General features: G+C 40.4%; 1 protein-coding gene across 3 annotated transcripts in view; it reads right to left on the bottom strand.

Annotated features, from left to right (window-relative positions):
• Positions 1-8,348: 8,348 nt before the first annotated feature.
• The window catches only part of alcama (activated leukocyte cell adhesion molecule a), a 224,932-nt gene continuing 217,998 nt past the window's right edge, over positions 8,349-15,282 (bottom strand). For 2 of the 3 annotated variants that reach the window (XM_033978785.2, XM_055226871.1), the window contains one exon: positions 10,560-11,132. The gene's annotated coding sequence lies outside the window, so the exon portion shown is untranslated. Of the gene's footprint in view, positions 11,133-15,282 lie in introns of all 3 variants that reach the window. The other variant, XM_033978783.2, reaches the window with a different exon arrangement.

Below are 15,282 nucleotides of genomic sequence, written 5' to 3'. Positions count from 1 at the left end.
GCAAATGTATTTTTACTATAATGTAACGTTATATGTACTTCTCTTATTTACATGTTTGCTCCCACTGCACAGATACAAACAGCTGCTTTCAATCATCTGCATGTGGTCAATGGAAACAGGAGCAGGGGCGTCGCACTGGGGGGTTAAAGGGCACTGTTTAACCAGGGCCCAGTGCAGGTTGGGGCCCCTCACAAAGTCTGTATTTTTCATAAGACAACATGTAGTGTGGGCCCCCAAGATGATTTTACCCAGAGTTTGGTGCTACCCCCCTGAAACTACTGGTCTTGTTAAGAGCTGCACTATGTAACTTTTCTGGTGAAGGGTCTGCTACAGTGGAGATTTTTTGTTTTCTAATGTTCCGCACTGTGGCATTAAACTCTTTGTTTAGTTTTTTTTTGGCCCAGAAATACATTTAAAAACATGCAAGTAAGGGTGTCCTTGGTGGCATTTTCTCCTTGTCTCCATGGAGATAGATATGTTTAATGCTATACTGTGGAACATTCCAGGCAAAGCAATAACATCTCCATGGACACACAAGTGGCAGAACATCCTCCAGAAAAAGTTACATAGTACAGCTTTAAACAAAAAAAAGGTTTTCAATACACATAAGTGACTTTTGAAACAGAAATACAAACTTGTCCAAACGTATTAAAGCTCCAACCACATGAGGTCCTTTAGAGATGGACATTGTGTAACTGTAAATGACACCGTCATTACACTGGTGGAGGTTCATTTGAGGTATTAAAACATTCATCTTACAGAGAACGGTCGTCTGGAAGGCTGAGCCAATCAGAGAGAGAGGCAGTGACCAATCACAGCGGGACGTTGTGATGTCATGTGTTTAACTGTCTCTACATAGACTCAAATGAGAAAGTCAGATGTCTGTGCAGACGACCTGACATCATGGTGAAAAACTGCAGCTCGCGTTTCTGTTTAAACCTTTACTTCTGCTTTACTTCTGGGTGAGTGGAGCATCTTGGACATTCTTGGTGGTTCTATAGCAGCGTCCTGGTTTGGAAAATGAGACAGTGGATTAATGGATACTGGTTTATACTGGGATCAGAGCCAAAGCTGTGGGAACACTGGGGCTTGTGGGAGAACAGTGGTGTATGAGGATGACTCCATGACTTCAGTCGAGAGCATAACTCAGTCTGAGTCCAGAGCCACTGTGCGGTCGCTGTGGACAGAGACTTTCTCATTCAAATGAATCATGTGAGGATTATGGGACAGAAATGCCATGGGTGTGTTCAAAAACAGATGCATCATCATATCCATGGGTTTGTGAAGGATGAGAATCTAGGACTGTTGACATAGTGACTAGCAATTTAAAAAGTCCTCAAAATGTTGCATGTAACAGGAATGAATAGGGAGAGGGAACAATACATAAAGACATACTTTTCAATGTCAAGAATGCACAGTTAATTTAAACTATGCAAGTAATTAAGGGCAAATCACAATAAAACTGAATTTCTCCAAGGTCATGGTTCAATATAAGTGTATATACTTGCATACTCCTTACATTAGTAGTACTTATGTTGTACTAGCATTAGCATCTGTGGTATTATTCAGTTTAAATAAATACTTTTTCCCATGTTGAGTTGACCCAGCTGCTGTGGCTCAGGGCGGACATAGAAATACACTCACGTGTGGATAAGGCAAGTTTATTTGTATCGCACAATGGTACACGTTATTCAAAGTGTTTTACAGAATAAGAAAATCATTGAAATCACAATACAAACAAATCAAAACATGAATAAGCATCAGAAAATTAACACTGAAAGAGAAGAGGGCAGAATAAAAACCTTTCAGTCATATGTACAGCTAAACTAAGAAAGGCCACGGAGAGACACAAGCAGAGCTGCTTCAAAGTCTATTCTCTGAGCCACAGGAGCCAGAGACCTGAGCACAGGACACATGTGTGAAGTACTTCCTGGTTCTAGTCAGGACCCGAGCAGCAGCGTTCTGGATGTACTGCAGCTGTCTTAACACTCGTTTTGGAGAGGCCAGTGAACAGGACGTTACAGTAATCTAACCTACTGGAGACAAATGCATGAATAAGTCTCTCTAAGTCTGGTTTAAACAGTATATCGTCGATTTTTTCAATATTTTTAGATAGTAAAAGGTGCAGATGTTATTGATTTGATGTGGCTGTTAAAGTTCAAATCTGAGTCCATTATTACCCTGAGATTTCAAGCTTGATTTGAAGGTTTTAGAGAGAAAAACTGGAGGTGACTGCTGACATTTTCACTTTTTTGTGGGCCAAAGATCATGACTTCAGTCTTGTCTGAGTTTAGCTGGAGAAAGTTGTTTCACATCCACACACTGATCTGTTGGATGCAGTGGCAGAGTGAATCCACTGGTCCATATTCACCTGCTGTGAGTGAGACATAGATCTGAGTGTCATCTGCATAGTTGTGGTAAGAGACATTATTGCTGCGTATTAACTGGCCTAACGGCAGCATGTAGAGATTGAACAACAGGAGTCCCAGGATTGAACCCTGGGGCACCCCACAGGTCAGGGGCATTTTACCTGAGAAACATTTCCAACAAAGTACTAGTTGGATAAGACTTGAACCAGTCTAGATAGATAAGACTTGATAAGACTTGAACCAGTTTAGTGCCATACCAGAGATGCCCACTCAGTCCTCTAGTCTCTGTAAGAGGATCCCATGATCCACAGTGTCAAAGGCAGAACTCAGATCTAACAGGATCAAGACTGAGACTTTGCCTGCATCAGTGTTCAGGCGGATGTTATTTGTCACCTTGATAAGAGCAGTCTCAGTGCTGTGGTGGGGTCTAAAACCTGAATGGAAAACATCAAAGGAGTTGTTAATTTGGAGAAAATAAGCCATAAAAAAGTTTTTCAAGGACTTCACTTAAAACGGTAGAAAAGTACTATAGTTTTATTTCCAGAAAACATGTACCCACAGTTTTCCGCAGTGGTTCCATACTTCAGTCTGTTTTGGTGTGGATACTTTCAGCAGAATTTTATTAGAATTACACCATGTACTCAGACACAGAGGCAGCACTGGTGAAGCAGGACTGGGGGTAAAGTGCCCAGGGCCCAGTGCAGGGAGGGACTTTAAAAAAGTCTGTAATGTGCTTTTTCACACAGAAAGAGCTACTTGAATGTGTGGGGAAATGTATTCACTCTTGAAAGCCTTTGACTAGTTGATGGAATTAAATTTTCTTAAGCGATGGAACCCAACTGGACGACCGAGGGATTACGCAGACATCTGACTTCAGTAATTTAGTAAAAGGTCGCGTTTTTATATAGTACTTTTCCATCTTCAAGGCACTCAAAGCACTTTACATGAAGGAACCACTCACCCATTCACACACACATTCATATAACAGTGTACGTTTAGGTCAAGAGTGAGATTTGAACTTCCAACCTTCGGATCAGTGGTTTGTACTTCTGAGTATTATTTAGAAGAAACTTTACTCTTACATAACCACCTCTGTCCCTAAGTCTGGCACATGCAGAGTGGAGCAGTCATCACCTCTGCTGCCTCAAGTTCTCATTACACAACTACACTACACAGAGGAGTGAAGGGCCCAGGCTAGAGTCCACGGGGAGTCCACAGTGAGTCCACAGGGAGTCCACAGGGAGTCCACAGGGAGTCCACAGGGAGTCCACAGGGCCACAGTCTCAACGTGCCTAATGAAGCAGGAAGGAAGCAAGGCACAGATCAGAGAGACTGGATCTCACCTGTTTCACCCGCTACACTGTAAGATATGTCACTGTTAAACGGCTCCAGCTCAAAGCACAAAGAGAAGGACGTTTCAAAAGGAGACATCTGATCCCAGAGCAGCTCACAAATCACTCTCACAAACGCAGCCAGGGGAGGAAATGGAGGAAGGAATATACAGGAAAGCTAGGTGAGAGATTGAAATACAAATTTGATGTAGAATATGAGTCACCGGGCTTAGATCAGAGGAGTGTGGGTAAAAGTATTGTATAAGGGAAGACAGTAGCGCAGTTGGTCCTTTGATGCGAAAGTTGGCGGTTTGAATCCTGCTCTCGACATAAACATAATTTGGAGAGAGGTCAGATACAGCTCTCACAGATGAATGCTGTTGGTGTGTTCTTGGGCAAGACACTTAACCCACTTCACCCCCAGTGTCTGTGTAAATGTGTGTGTGAATGGATGGAGTGGTTTGTTGATGTAAAATGCTTGAAGGTGGAAAAGTCCTATATAAAAATGTGACCAAATGTGAACATGTCCTTGCAAATCAGATAGTAATCGATGCTAAAACTAGATACTCATTTGAACAAGTATCGATACTAAAAATAATCATGGACCTTTCTTGAATCGTTTTAAAATAACTTGAGCTTAATCAGAACTATTCTAGTGTTGAAATGACATTCTGTTGTCTAAAAAAAGAGTGTTTTTAATAATCATTGTGCTATTGAAAGTCCTTAAAGGTCCTATATTACACAAAATTGATTCTTGTGAGCTTTAAGCCATGTTATTAAGTTGTTACCTCCTCAAAAACAGACCTGGAGTTGTGTTTTGTTTCATTCACACATGTTTAAGTAAGTCTTATTATTAGTCTGTCTACATCTCCCAAAATCAAAATGCTCTGTTCCACCTTGTGATGTCATGAAGTGGGGGTTTTCAAGTGAACAGCTACATTTTAGATTTAGTCCAGTAGAGACGGGAAATTCCTGAAATGGCCTGTAAACACAAGCTGAAATCATCACTCTCTGTGTTACCACATGACATCACACAGTGGAACAGAGTGTTTTCTGTTTGAGAGAAGAACTCAGCCTAAATATACAGGGTTTGTGTGTTAAACATGTGTGAATGAAACAAAACACAACTCCAGGTATGTTTGTGATGAGGAAACAATATTAGAACATAGTAATATGGGCCTTTAACCTTCGTATCAAAATCGAGATGTTAAAATCGTGACCACATGAGTTCATAGATCATTTTGCGATCAAGAATTTAAAATAATATTTAGGGGCAAATCACTTCTACCTACTAACAAACACAACAAAGTAAAATGGAGACAAGCAAGTAGCCAACCCTCTTCCAGAAAAGTTACATACTGCATCTTTATCTTAGTCATTTGAGTATATTTCTAATCATTGCTGTGACATTATGGTAAATGGTCAAAATTTTAAAAAGCGCTTTTACAACTTCAAGTCACTCAAAGAGCTTTAAATCAAGGAACCACTCACCCATTCACTCACACATTCACTCACACATACACGCACCACTAGGGGCGAGGAGGGTTAAGTGTCTTGCCCAAGGACACAACGGCAGCATTCATCTGTGGGTCAATGGATCTGACCACTTCACCAATGATGTTTTTTATGTGGAAAGCGGGATTCAAACTGCCAACCTTCAGATCTGCCAAATGAGCCCCTATCGCCCCATCTCCATTGTCACTAATCTCCTCAGTTATTTTGGCCTTGGTGTTTACAGATATTTCCAGTCTGGTCCGACGTCTGTCCTGAGCAGACCCACGGCTCCTTCCTCAGAGCGCCTTTAACAGTGATTGGTCCATTCTCTGGTGATCTCTCCCTGCGATTCTGTGGCTTCTTTAATGGTGAGGGGGAGTTTCATTAAGAACATGGGTCATTTGGCTCCACAGTCGTGCCGTAAATCCACAGAGTGCACAGCTCAGGCCCAAACCCACATTAGCACTATATTACACCCAATTTAGGAGATGACTTCAGTGTAAGACGCATCAAAGGCCTGTGTCCCAGGATCCAAAATGGCTCCTTTTTATCACTTTTGACCACAGTCCAATCCTCTTCAGTCTGGTCTGACACTTTTCCAGGAGCAAATTGGACCAACTGCACTTAGTTTGACAGCTGGAGTTCACCAAAAGAGGGCGCTATACTCCATAAACCTCCTTAAATGTATCTGGGTGAGTTTTTGTACTTTTTATGTAGAGTTGTAGATAAGTAAGGCTTTATATGGACATCAGGGGGGCAGTGAAAATAGACAAGACACAGTTTTCAAAATACAGCAAAGTACCCAATACTTTGATTCCTCTGAGGTACACAAGCCACACATAATGGTCGGTTTCTGAAGAACACAATAGAACTTTGATTTCTTTGAGTCTTAAAGGTCCCAGATTCTTAAGTGGCTTTGAGATTTTAAACGTCCTCCATCATCACAAACATCTGAAGTAGTTTGATTCATTCTAGTAGCCCGACTGTCCCACGCTGAACTCGGTTTAAAAATGAACATGAACGCTCCACAGCTGGCGTTACCTGCTCTGTGGAAATGATGAGGAAACATTATAACATAGATCATAAAACAGTGTAATATGGGCCCTTTAAACAGTTATCCAGATCATAAGAGCAACAGATCTGCACAAGAACGATCCCACACAATCTGTTTAATTAATTACCACTAATTAATGTTAACTAGCTAAAGTAAGCAGTAAACGTTTAGCTTTTGAGAAGGCTAATAACATGACACATCTTACTGATTAGCTCTATAAATGCTGTTTATGAGCAGATTCAATGTTTTTTCTTACCGCCGACATCAAAACCCAACTCGTCGGGACTCGTCTACTGTTTGCTTCACTGCTTCACACTATTATTTAATCCATAAAACAGCAGGACTCATGTCTGACTCACTATTTAAGAGATATTTCATGCCTCTGGTCTTATTTTCTCCACTAAAGCGATAGAACTGCTGCGTAACATGTACACAAACGGTGCCGTGTGATGACATCACCGGGCTGTGGAGCAGTTTGGTGGTGCAGGTGAGTGCGGCTCGGTACAAAAGTCCCAGTGTTTCAAGCTTGAAATTTTAGTATCGTGACAACACTAGTAATGTTATCAGCATATTTACTATTTTTACCCCAATAACACAGATTTTTATTGAGGTTTTTAGATGATTTTAGGTGATTTATTGTCGTGTTTTACTGTCGTTTGTTGTTGTTGTTTAGTTTGTTTAGTTCTAAGATAATAAAAATTAAACCTAAAATAGTCACATGAAGCGTGTACTTTACCGTCCTTGAGACTTCGGCCTTACACATATGAGGTTTTGAGCTGAAAACAAAGCCTGGGTGTGTCCACATATACTCCTTATATGCTGCTATTCTGATCCATTCTCCTTCAGGCCACGTGGTGCTGAAACAGGACAAACTGATAAATGCAGAATTTGAAACTTTAGGTCACGTCTATAATGGCCCGTGTCGTGACTGTGCCTCAGGTCTGGAGCAGGGACCAGGAGAAGGACAAGAAAGGCTAGTCCCAGATCAGCGGGTCAGGTTATCACGCAGCTCTGGTCTCACGGCTTTGAACATGTATTTTGTTACAGAATACTGAATATCTGCATTAACATGGATTGTGTAACGTATTCTGATACATGGGCCAATCAGAGTACTGCATTCTGAATACTCTGAATACTTTAGCATTAAGTTGCATTATATTACAGTGTAAGAACATAACATAGAATTACAAACAGCTTGATATTTGTTGCTCTGTTTGTTCTGCATTCATTTATGTCTAATTAGAGAAGGAAAAATCACCCCCCCCCACCCCCCCACCCCACACACACACACACCCCGACACACCGCAAGAGCTGTGTTTGCATTTTCTCTCACTAGTACTGCGCAGTTCAAAGCCTCAAAACTACATGATCAAGTATCTCCATGTATTCTTTTGATTTTAGAAAAGTAACTGTACTCTTAGTACGACCAAATGAAAAAGTAGCTGTACCAGAATACTGTTAAGCTAAATTAGTATTAGAGTATTTATTTTCGATACATGTATTTAGTTACTTCCCAACACTGCTGGTTGTAATGTTAATGCGTTAGCTTAAGCAGCAACTTTAACTGTTGCTATGAACGGGGCATAAATGTTACGTTTTTTTTATTTTGTTGTGTACCAGTTTTGTTCTTTTTTGCCTTTTACCATGTTATAATGTTGTTTCCTCTTCAAAAACCTGCCTGAAGAGGTTTTGGATGTCATCCATACATGTTTGACTAATCTAGCGATCTCTCCTAGCTGTAAGATTCTGTCCAATGCTCCGCCCACAAGTCTACATCGCCCATGCTCCCACACGACAATACTACATAAATATACAAAAACATTATACAACTTACTGAACAACTTACAACGTGCAGTAGTTTCATTAGCGGGGTGCACGCCGATTGTGTTGCTCTGAAGGAGGAGTGACTTAGCATGGAGAGCACAGAGGGGATGGGAGACTCAGAGCGTTCATTGAAAGTGAAACTTATAAAACTTATTAATATGTTGTATATAAAATAAGCCCTCTTTAGATACATAACCTGTTCCTAAACTTCATAACTCGACCGTCTCCTGACACTACATTTTAGCATTAACCCAAAAGAACCACGCTCACTTCATGTTTTTTTCAAAATGTACACTTTATTGTCAACAACAGTACAAAAACAAAAGTCTGTATTTACAACACTACTATGGCCTTCTCATCTTACCCTCTTTGGTTTCACTGCTGACCTGATTATTCGAAAAAATGAACAAAAACGATGACGCCGAATGACCTCGAGCTCTCGTGTTGTGCTAGCGCTCCCTGTGTCTATACTCGTGGTTTGGACCTTCTGAGGACAGGTTTAGTAGGTGTCAAAGTGACACAGAAGGAGACAAGGACGTGGTGTAGTACATGGAGCGCGTTCCTTCTTGTTAAGTACGTTAACAGCTTTTCAAGTCAGTGGGAAATGATGACGTGTTCTATATATGCACATATAGACGGCTTCCAAAATAGACACCATAGTCTAACACTGTGGCACTACAGTCTCTACAAAGCGTAATGTTATGTGAGAATGAAAATCTGTTATATATGTATCTGAGCTGTTTCTTAAAGACGCACTGTGTAGGAATTCGCCAACTGCTTGTTTCTATAGAGATGTTATTGCTTTGCCTGAAATATCCCACAGTATGGCATTGGACTTATCTATCTCCATGGAGACAAGCAAAGACAAGCTACAGGAAAAAATATGTGGAGACACTGCTCACATTCTTATGCATGTTTTTCAAGGTAATTACAAGCAATATACATAAGTTAATGCTACACTGCGGAACAACAGAGACCAGCAGGTGGCGTACCCCTCCCCAGAGAAGTTACATAGTGTGCCTTTAAAGAGATAAGTCAATATTTAGTCAGTTTGGTTTATTTTGGTTTATTGTAAATACTGGTTGGAACCCAATTAGTAAACTAAAAAAACATTTCAAAATGCTGAACTATTCATTTAAAGAAGTACTGCGTAACTTTTCTGGTAGCGGGCGCACCATGTTGTCTCCATGGAGATATTATAAAATGTCCCAAACTTGGCCTTAATCTTACTTATCTACATGGAAACATGCGTGCAGGACAATTTATAGGTCAGATCTGTGGAGAAGCGACCACGCTAACGGTAAAGGTTTAGAACATTCCAAACAAATCCATTGTGTGTTAAACCCTCTATCAGAAAAGTTACACAGTGCAGCTTTAATGGGTAACGCATGATTTGTCCTCTGTCACTCTTTCGTCAGCACATTCTACAATACAGTCGCTGTAGTGTTGCATTGTGGGTATCTAATCAAACCAACAAGACCTAAGAACATAATCATTTAATACAGCAGAGTTTGAGCCTGGACACTGCACATACTGTCTTTAGTGGAACAGCAGAGTACCTATGCAACACTTGAAGTCTGCCTAACAACAAGGCAAACAAAAAAAAAACAAAAAAAAAAATCAAACATGGTGCAGCACAGCCATCCACATTATAAATACATAAAAATAAAAGACAGTACATTCAGACATGGCATCAGTAAAGCTTTTAAAAATAAAACAACAAAACAAGAGCATGACCTAGACTGGCTGCAGGTGAACTCTTTCAAATGAAAACATCTTACAATTATTTTCTATAGCTCCACCGTATCGGCATGGCAACCCGTGTACGTGTCTAAGCATAGTGTTTTCTATGTGTTAAAGAAGAAATCATTCATTTTTTTAAATAGACCAAGGTGATGATCTGTATACAAGTGTAAAAACTAAAACATGAGCTGAAGTGTCATTAACGCTCACTTAAGCCTGAAATGCATATATTTTTTTTTGCTTTTTTTGTTTTTTTTGTTTTTTTTGTTTTTTATGTCGACAGGTCCGGTTTACAGCAGTGAAGTTATTTTTCTCAAACTAAGGCCTTCTTTCCACACAGCGCACACAAAATTAAAAATAAAAAAAATAAACGTGGCATGCTCAGCCAGGGCACACGCATAACTGTAGATTTCTTATACAGGCCTTTAGAAAGTGTACAGGAATTTACATTCTTTGAAGAGATCCACAAACGAAATCTTTAAAAAAAAAAAAAAAAAAAAATGAAATAAATTTGAAATTAACGGCGCCGCACAGCCTTACACACAGAAAATCGTTCGAACAGAAAGAACAAAGAGCATTCACCAGGAACACAACGTTTGGGAAAGAAATGACACAGTAACACGGCAGCCTCAGTGCAGATAGGGCGGGGTCAGAGGGCACGGGGAGGAGGGAGGGACAGAGGGAGGGAGGAGGAGGGGAGGAGAGGGGCGGGGTGAGAGAGTGAGGGAGACGGGGAGAGAGACGGGAGAGATTAGTGAAAGGAGGAGAGGGAGAGCTAAGGGACAGATGGGAGGAAGAGAGAGGAGGAGAGAGGGGAGACAGGGGAGTGAGGGAGAAGAGATAGAGAGGGCAGACAGGATGAGAGGGAGAAAGAGCGGGGAAAAAGAGAGAAAGGAGGAGGAGGAGAGAGAGTGAGACAGGGAAGACATGAGAGAGGAGAGGAGGGGAGAGAGTGGAGAGAGGGGAGACAGGAGAGAGGGTGGGAGAGAGACAGAGTGAGAGAGAGAGAAAGGAGGAGAGGAGGTGAGACAGGAGACAGGAGAGAGGAAAGGAGGAGGGGAGAGAGTGGAATGAGGAGAGAGGGGGAAAGATTAGGGACAGATGGGAGGGGGAGACAGGGTGGGGAGGGGAGAGAGGAGGAGAGGGGCAGACAGGGAGGGAGGAGGAGGTGGAGCAGAGTTCTCGGGGTGTAGCTTGCTTATGTTGTTGCCTGATGGAGCGAATCAAAGCAGCCGATTGGGAGTCTTCCGATGAGGAGGAGGAAGAGGAAGAGGAGGAGGAGGAGGAGGGGTGATGCAAGGCCGCCTTCAATCGCTTCTGTAACCAACAAAACACAAAACATGGCATTAGCAATCAGCTCAATTAGACAGAAAATGTACATGTGAAAGACTCATTTAGCTTATGCTTTGTCTGAAATGTTCCACAGTAGGGCATTAAACAGCTGTCTCTATGGAGGCTGAAGGCGCTGGAGATGACGCCCTCACGGTAAGAGTGTTTTTAAGATGTTTTTGAGCAATAAAAACATATGTACTTGGAGATATATATATATACACAGGTTTGAAGTTCACGGTAATAAATATGTAGATTTTTTTTTTTCTTTTAGCAAAGTTTAATGTCACTGTAATGGCAAAGCATCTCCATAGAAACCAGGAAGTAACAACCCCCAGAGAGGTTACATAGTGCATCTTTTTAATGTACATTGGTTTGTTGGTTGTGTTTTTTCTGCTTGTCTGGACAAAATAAAGGCATTTATAGAAGGCTGTGCTCCATACTTTTTTTTTTTGAGTATAGAGAGGTTGTGTTTACAGGCCATAAAAAAGAAAAAAAAAACTGGGATTAAATTTGGATCTAAACCGGAACTAGACTAGACAGGACCAAACAAGTATGATGTCACCCCTAGCATCCGGCCCCAGCCAAATGATAATGAATATGTTGAATTTTTTTTTTTTGGCCAATTTTATTTTATTTTATTTTTTTTTCCATTTTTTAAAATTTACAGTAATAAGAGATTTGTTATCACTACTAATTTTAAGTCCATATGACAACAAACTATAACTTCAAAAAACACAGGGCCAAAACGTATAAAACAATTCATAATAGTTATGACTAGACAAAATTAAAAAAAACAAATCTGTAAGCACATATGCCTTCCCTCTATAAATCGTCCCTAAATTTTGGATGGTACAAGTAAATGGTCACATTTTTATGCAGCACTTTTCCACCTTCAGGACACTCAAAGCACCACTCACCCACTCACACACACATTCATACACCAGTGTACACACACACTGGGGGCGAGGGGGGTGTCTTACCAAAGGACACAACGACAGCATTCATCTGTTCGCACTGGAATCACACTTCCAACCTTCGGATCAGTGGATCTGACCACTCTACTAATGATGTTTATGTCAAACCTTCGGATCAGTGGACAAACCCTCCACCAACTGAGCTACTGTCGCCCTAGTATTCTGTAATTGGGGTATTTTTGTACTTTTTTTCCTCAACTTTTTTCTACAAACTGTAACTTAAAGGCCCATATTACTGTATTTTCATATCTGTTATAATGCTGTTTCCTCATCACAAACAGACTTGGAGTTGTGTTTTGTTTCATTCACACAAACCCTGTATATTTAGTGTTCTGACTTCTTCTCTCAAACAGGAAACACTCTGTTGCACCTTGTGATGTCATGTGGTAATACAGGAAGTGCTCCACTGTGTTTTAAACTCCATACAGCTTCACTAGAAACATTTGGATAATTTTAACCCTAAATTTGCCTATCTATGCTGAACTAAATCTAAAATGTAGCTGTTAACTTGAAAACTACCACTTCATGACATCACAAGGTGGAACAGAGCATTTTGAGCTTTGGAGATGTAGACAGACTAATAATAAAGTGTTACTAAAACATGTGTAAATGAAGGTGGAGGTACCAACATTATAACATGGCTTAAACCTCACAAGAGTCCATTTTGTGTAAAACAGGACCTTTAACTGATGTAAAACTACGATAAATATTTAGCACTGCTACTATCCAACCAAACCAAGTCATAATCAAAAACATAAAAACCTCTATATGCTTTCAAAACGCTCCCGTACTCATCGACAAACACAAAACACGGCATTAACAATCGGTTCAATTAGCCAGAGAACACGTCAGACATGTTGAGCCTCGTTTAGTTAGCATGGTGCTATAATGACGCTGATTCAGATTGTGCGGGGCAGATTGTGCGAGTTCCTCTGGTAATGATGCGTTTTATGAACATGGTTTTCACTTAGGAAATGTGTTTTTCAAAATAGAGACAAGCAGTTAGCATCAGCGTACACTTTATTGGACGCAGCTAATGAATTCATTTAAGGTCAATGTGAGGCGTTTAGGAAATTCAGATAGCACCGGAATGTCAATGTTCTAATGCATTGGCAGTATTTAAAGGTGTACTATGTAAATTTTCTGGTCTGAAGGCGCAACTACCCGCTCGTCTACATGGGAATGTTTTTGCGTTGTCTGGAATGTTCCACAGTATGACATTAACAGTCCTATATTACGCAAAACTGACTCTTATGAGCTTTAAGTCATGTTATAATGCTGTTAGCGCCTCAAAAACACACATGGAGTTGTGTTTTGTTTCATTCACACATGTTTGAGTAACTCTTATTATTAGTCTGTCAAAATGCTCTGTTCCACCCAGTGATGTCATGAAGTGAATAACAGTTCAGTAGAGATTGGCAATTCCTGGGCTGAAATTATCCAAATGATTCTAGTGAAGGTGTATGGAGTGTAAAACACAGTGGAGCACTTCCTGTATTACCACATGACATCACAAGAGTGTTTTCTGTTTGAGAGAAAAACTCACCTTAAATAAGCAAGGTTTGTGTGAAACCTGTGTGCATGAAACAAAACACAACTCCAGGTCTGTTTGTGATGAGGAAACAACATTATAACAGATCAGAAAAATGCCTAATATGGGCCCTTTAAGCTTATCGATCTCCATGGAGACAAGCAGTAACAGCACCAGGCCAAGTTACAGATATATGGAAAGGCGACCCTACTCAGAATAAGAAAAGTTTTTCATGGTATTTTTTAGCAACTGCAAGATAAGCAAGTTTAATGTCACTGTATAAGACTCTAGAGATAAGACAGTAGAAATCCCCCAACAGAAAGGTTACATAGTGCATCTTTTTAACTTGCACTGGTTTGTTGGTTGTGTTGTTTTTTGCTTGTCTGGACAAAATAAAGACATTTATAAAAGGCTCTGCTCAATACATTTGCTTTGTAATTCTACTAAAGATTGTGGCAATGGCACAAGATAAATATATTTTTTATATTTCTGAGTACAGAGAGGTTGTGTTAACATTTACACACTCAAACCCAATTCAAATTTCAATTAAACTGGTACTATACTTGGAACTAATCCTGAACTAGGTCAGGAGCAAAACAAGTTTTCATCAGAAACAAATTTGGTTCAAACCCTCGACTGTATAAAGAAGTGGACTAAGCGAGTGTGCGTCACCCCTAACGTTGCTTGAATTTTGTACATTTGTAATTTTAACTTGCACTGTTTATAATTTTATAATTTTCTAATCTTTACTATATTTTAGGATGATCAATTACCATCGGTCCAGGGACTACAGATGAAAAATAGCCTATCTGGCTAATTCTGGTGCATTTACAGAAATGTTAAGTTAAATGAAGCTCATCAAGGTTTGAGCACTTATAGGGGCCAATTTGGAGCCCAGTTTCATGTTTGGAATTCCGACTGCGAGTATCATAGCAACCAAAGAACCAATCCGGAGCAAGGCTGTTGAAGGTAATGACCCTTCCCGCATGCAGGTTTAGGAGCGGGCAGTTAGCAACTCTGTCAATAGTGAAATAAAAATACCAGGATCATGTAGAGCGATTTAATACAATAATAATATGTTGAGACCAAAATGATAAGCCTGACAGCAGCAGTTACAGAGAGAGTGGTGACAGTTTTTCAATAGAAAGTGAATTGGAGCCGGAAGTCAATGGAGCCGGACGCACACCCATGATCACTTCTCATATACAGTGGTCCCTCACGGTCTACCATGGTTCACCTTTCATGGCCTCGCTGTTTAGCTAATTTTTTTGTTGTGCAATTTTGCATGCTTTTTTTTTTTTTACAGTGTACATGCTTTGTGTTCTGCGTCCTGATTGGCTGACAGACTGTAGACTATTGTCCATTAGTCTCCTCCGTGCCGTATCTCCTGTACAGTACAGAATGTGTTCATTTACATAAATATTGGATCGCAGTGTGACTCTGAAGTGCTGCATTTAAGTTTTTTCCTGGACAAAACCCACAATGTCGATGAAAGGTTCCGCACCGACAAATTTCATAAACGCTTTGCACTTAAGTGTTTCTCTGCACAGAGATGCACCTCTGTGGATCGCTGGAGCAGAGCCACATGAACTACACATTTAAAGTGATCGAGGAAGGGCGATATAATATA

Source organism: Periophthalmus magnuspinnatus, chromosome 14 (assembly GCF_009829125.3).
Source record: "Periophthalmus magnuspinnatus isolate fPerMag1 chromosome 14, fPerMag1.2.pri, whole genome shotgun sequence".
Taxonomy (NCBI): Eukaryota; Metazoa; Chordata; class Actinopteri; order Gobiiformes; family Gobiidae; genus Periophthalmus; species Periophthalmus magnuspinnatus.
Note: the sequence above shows the minus strand (reverse complement) of the source record. Positions and strands in the feature narration are given on the sequence as shown.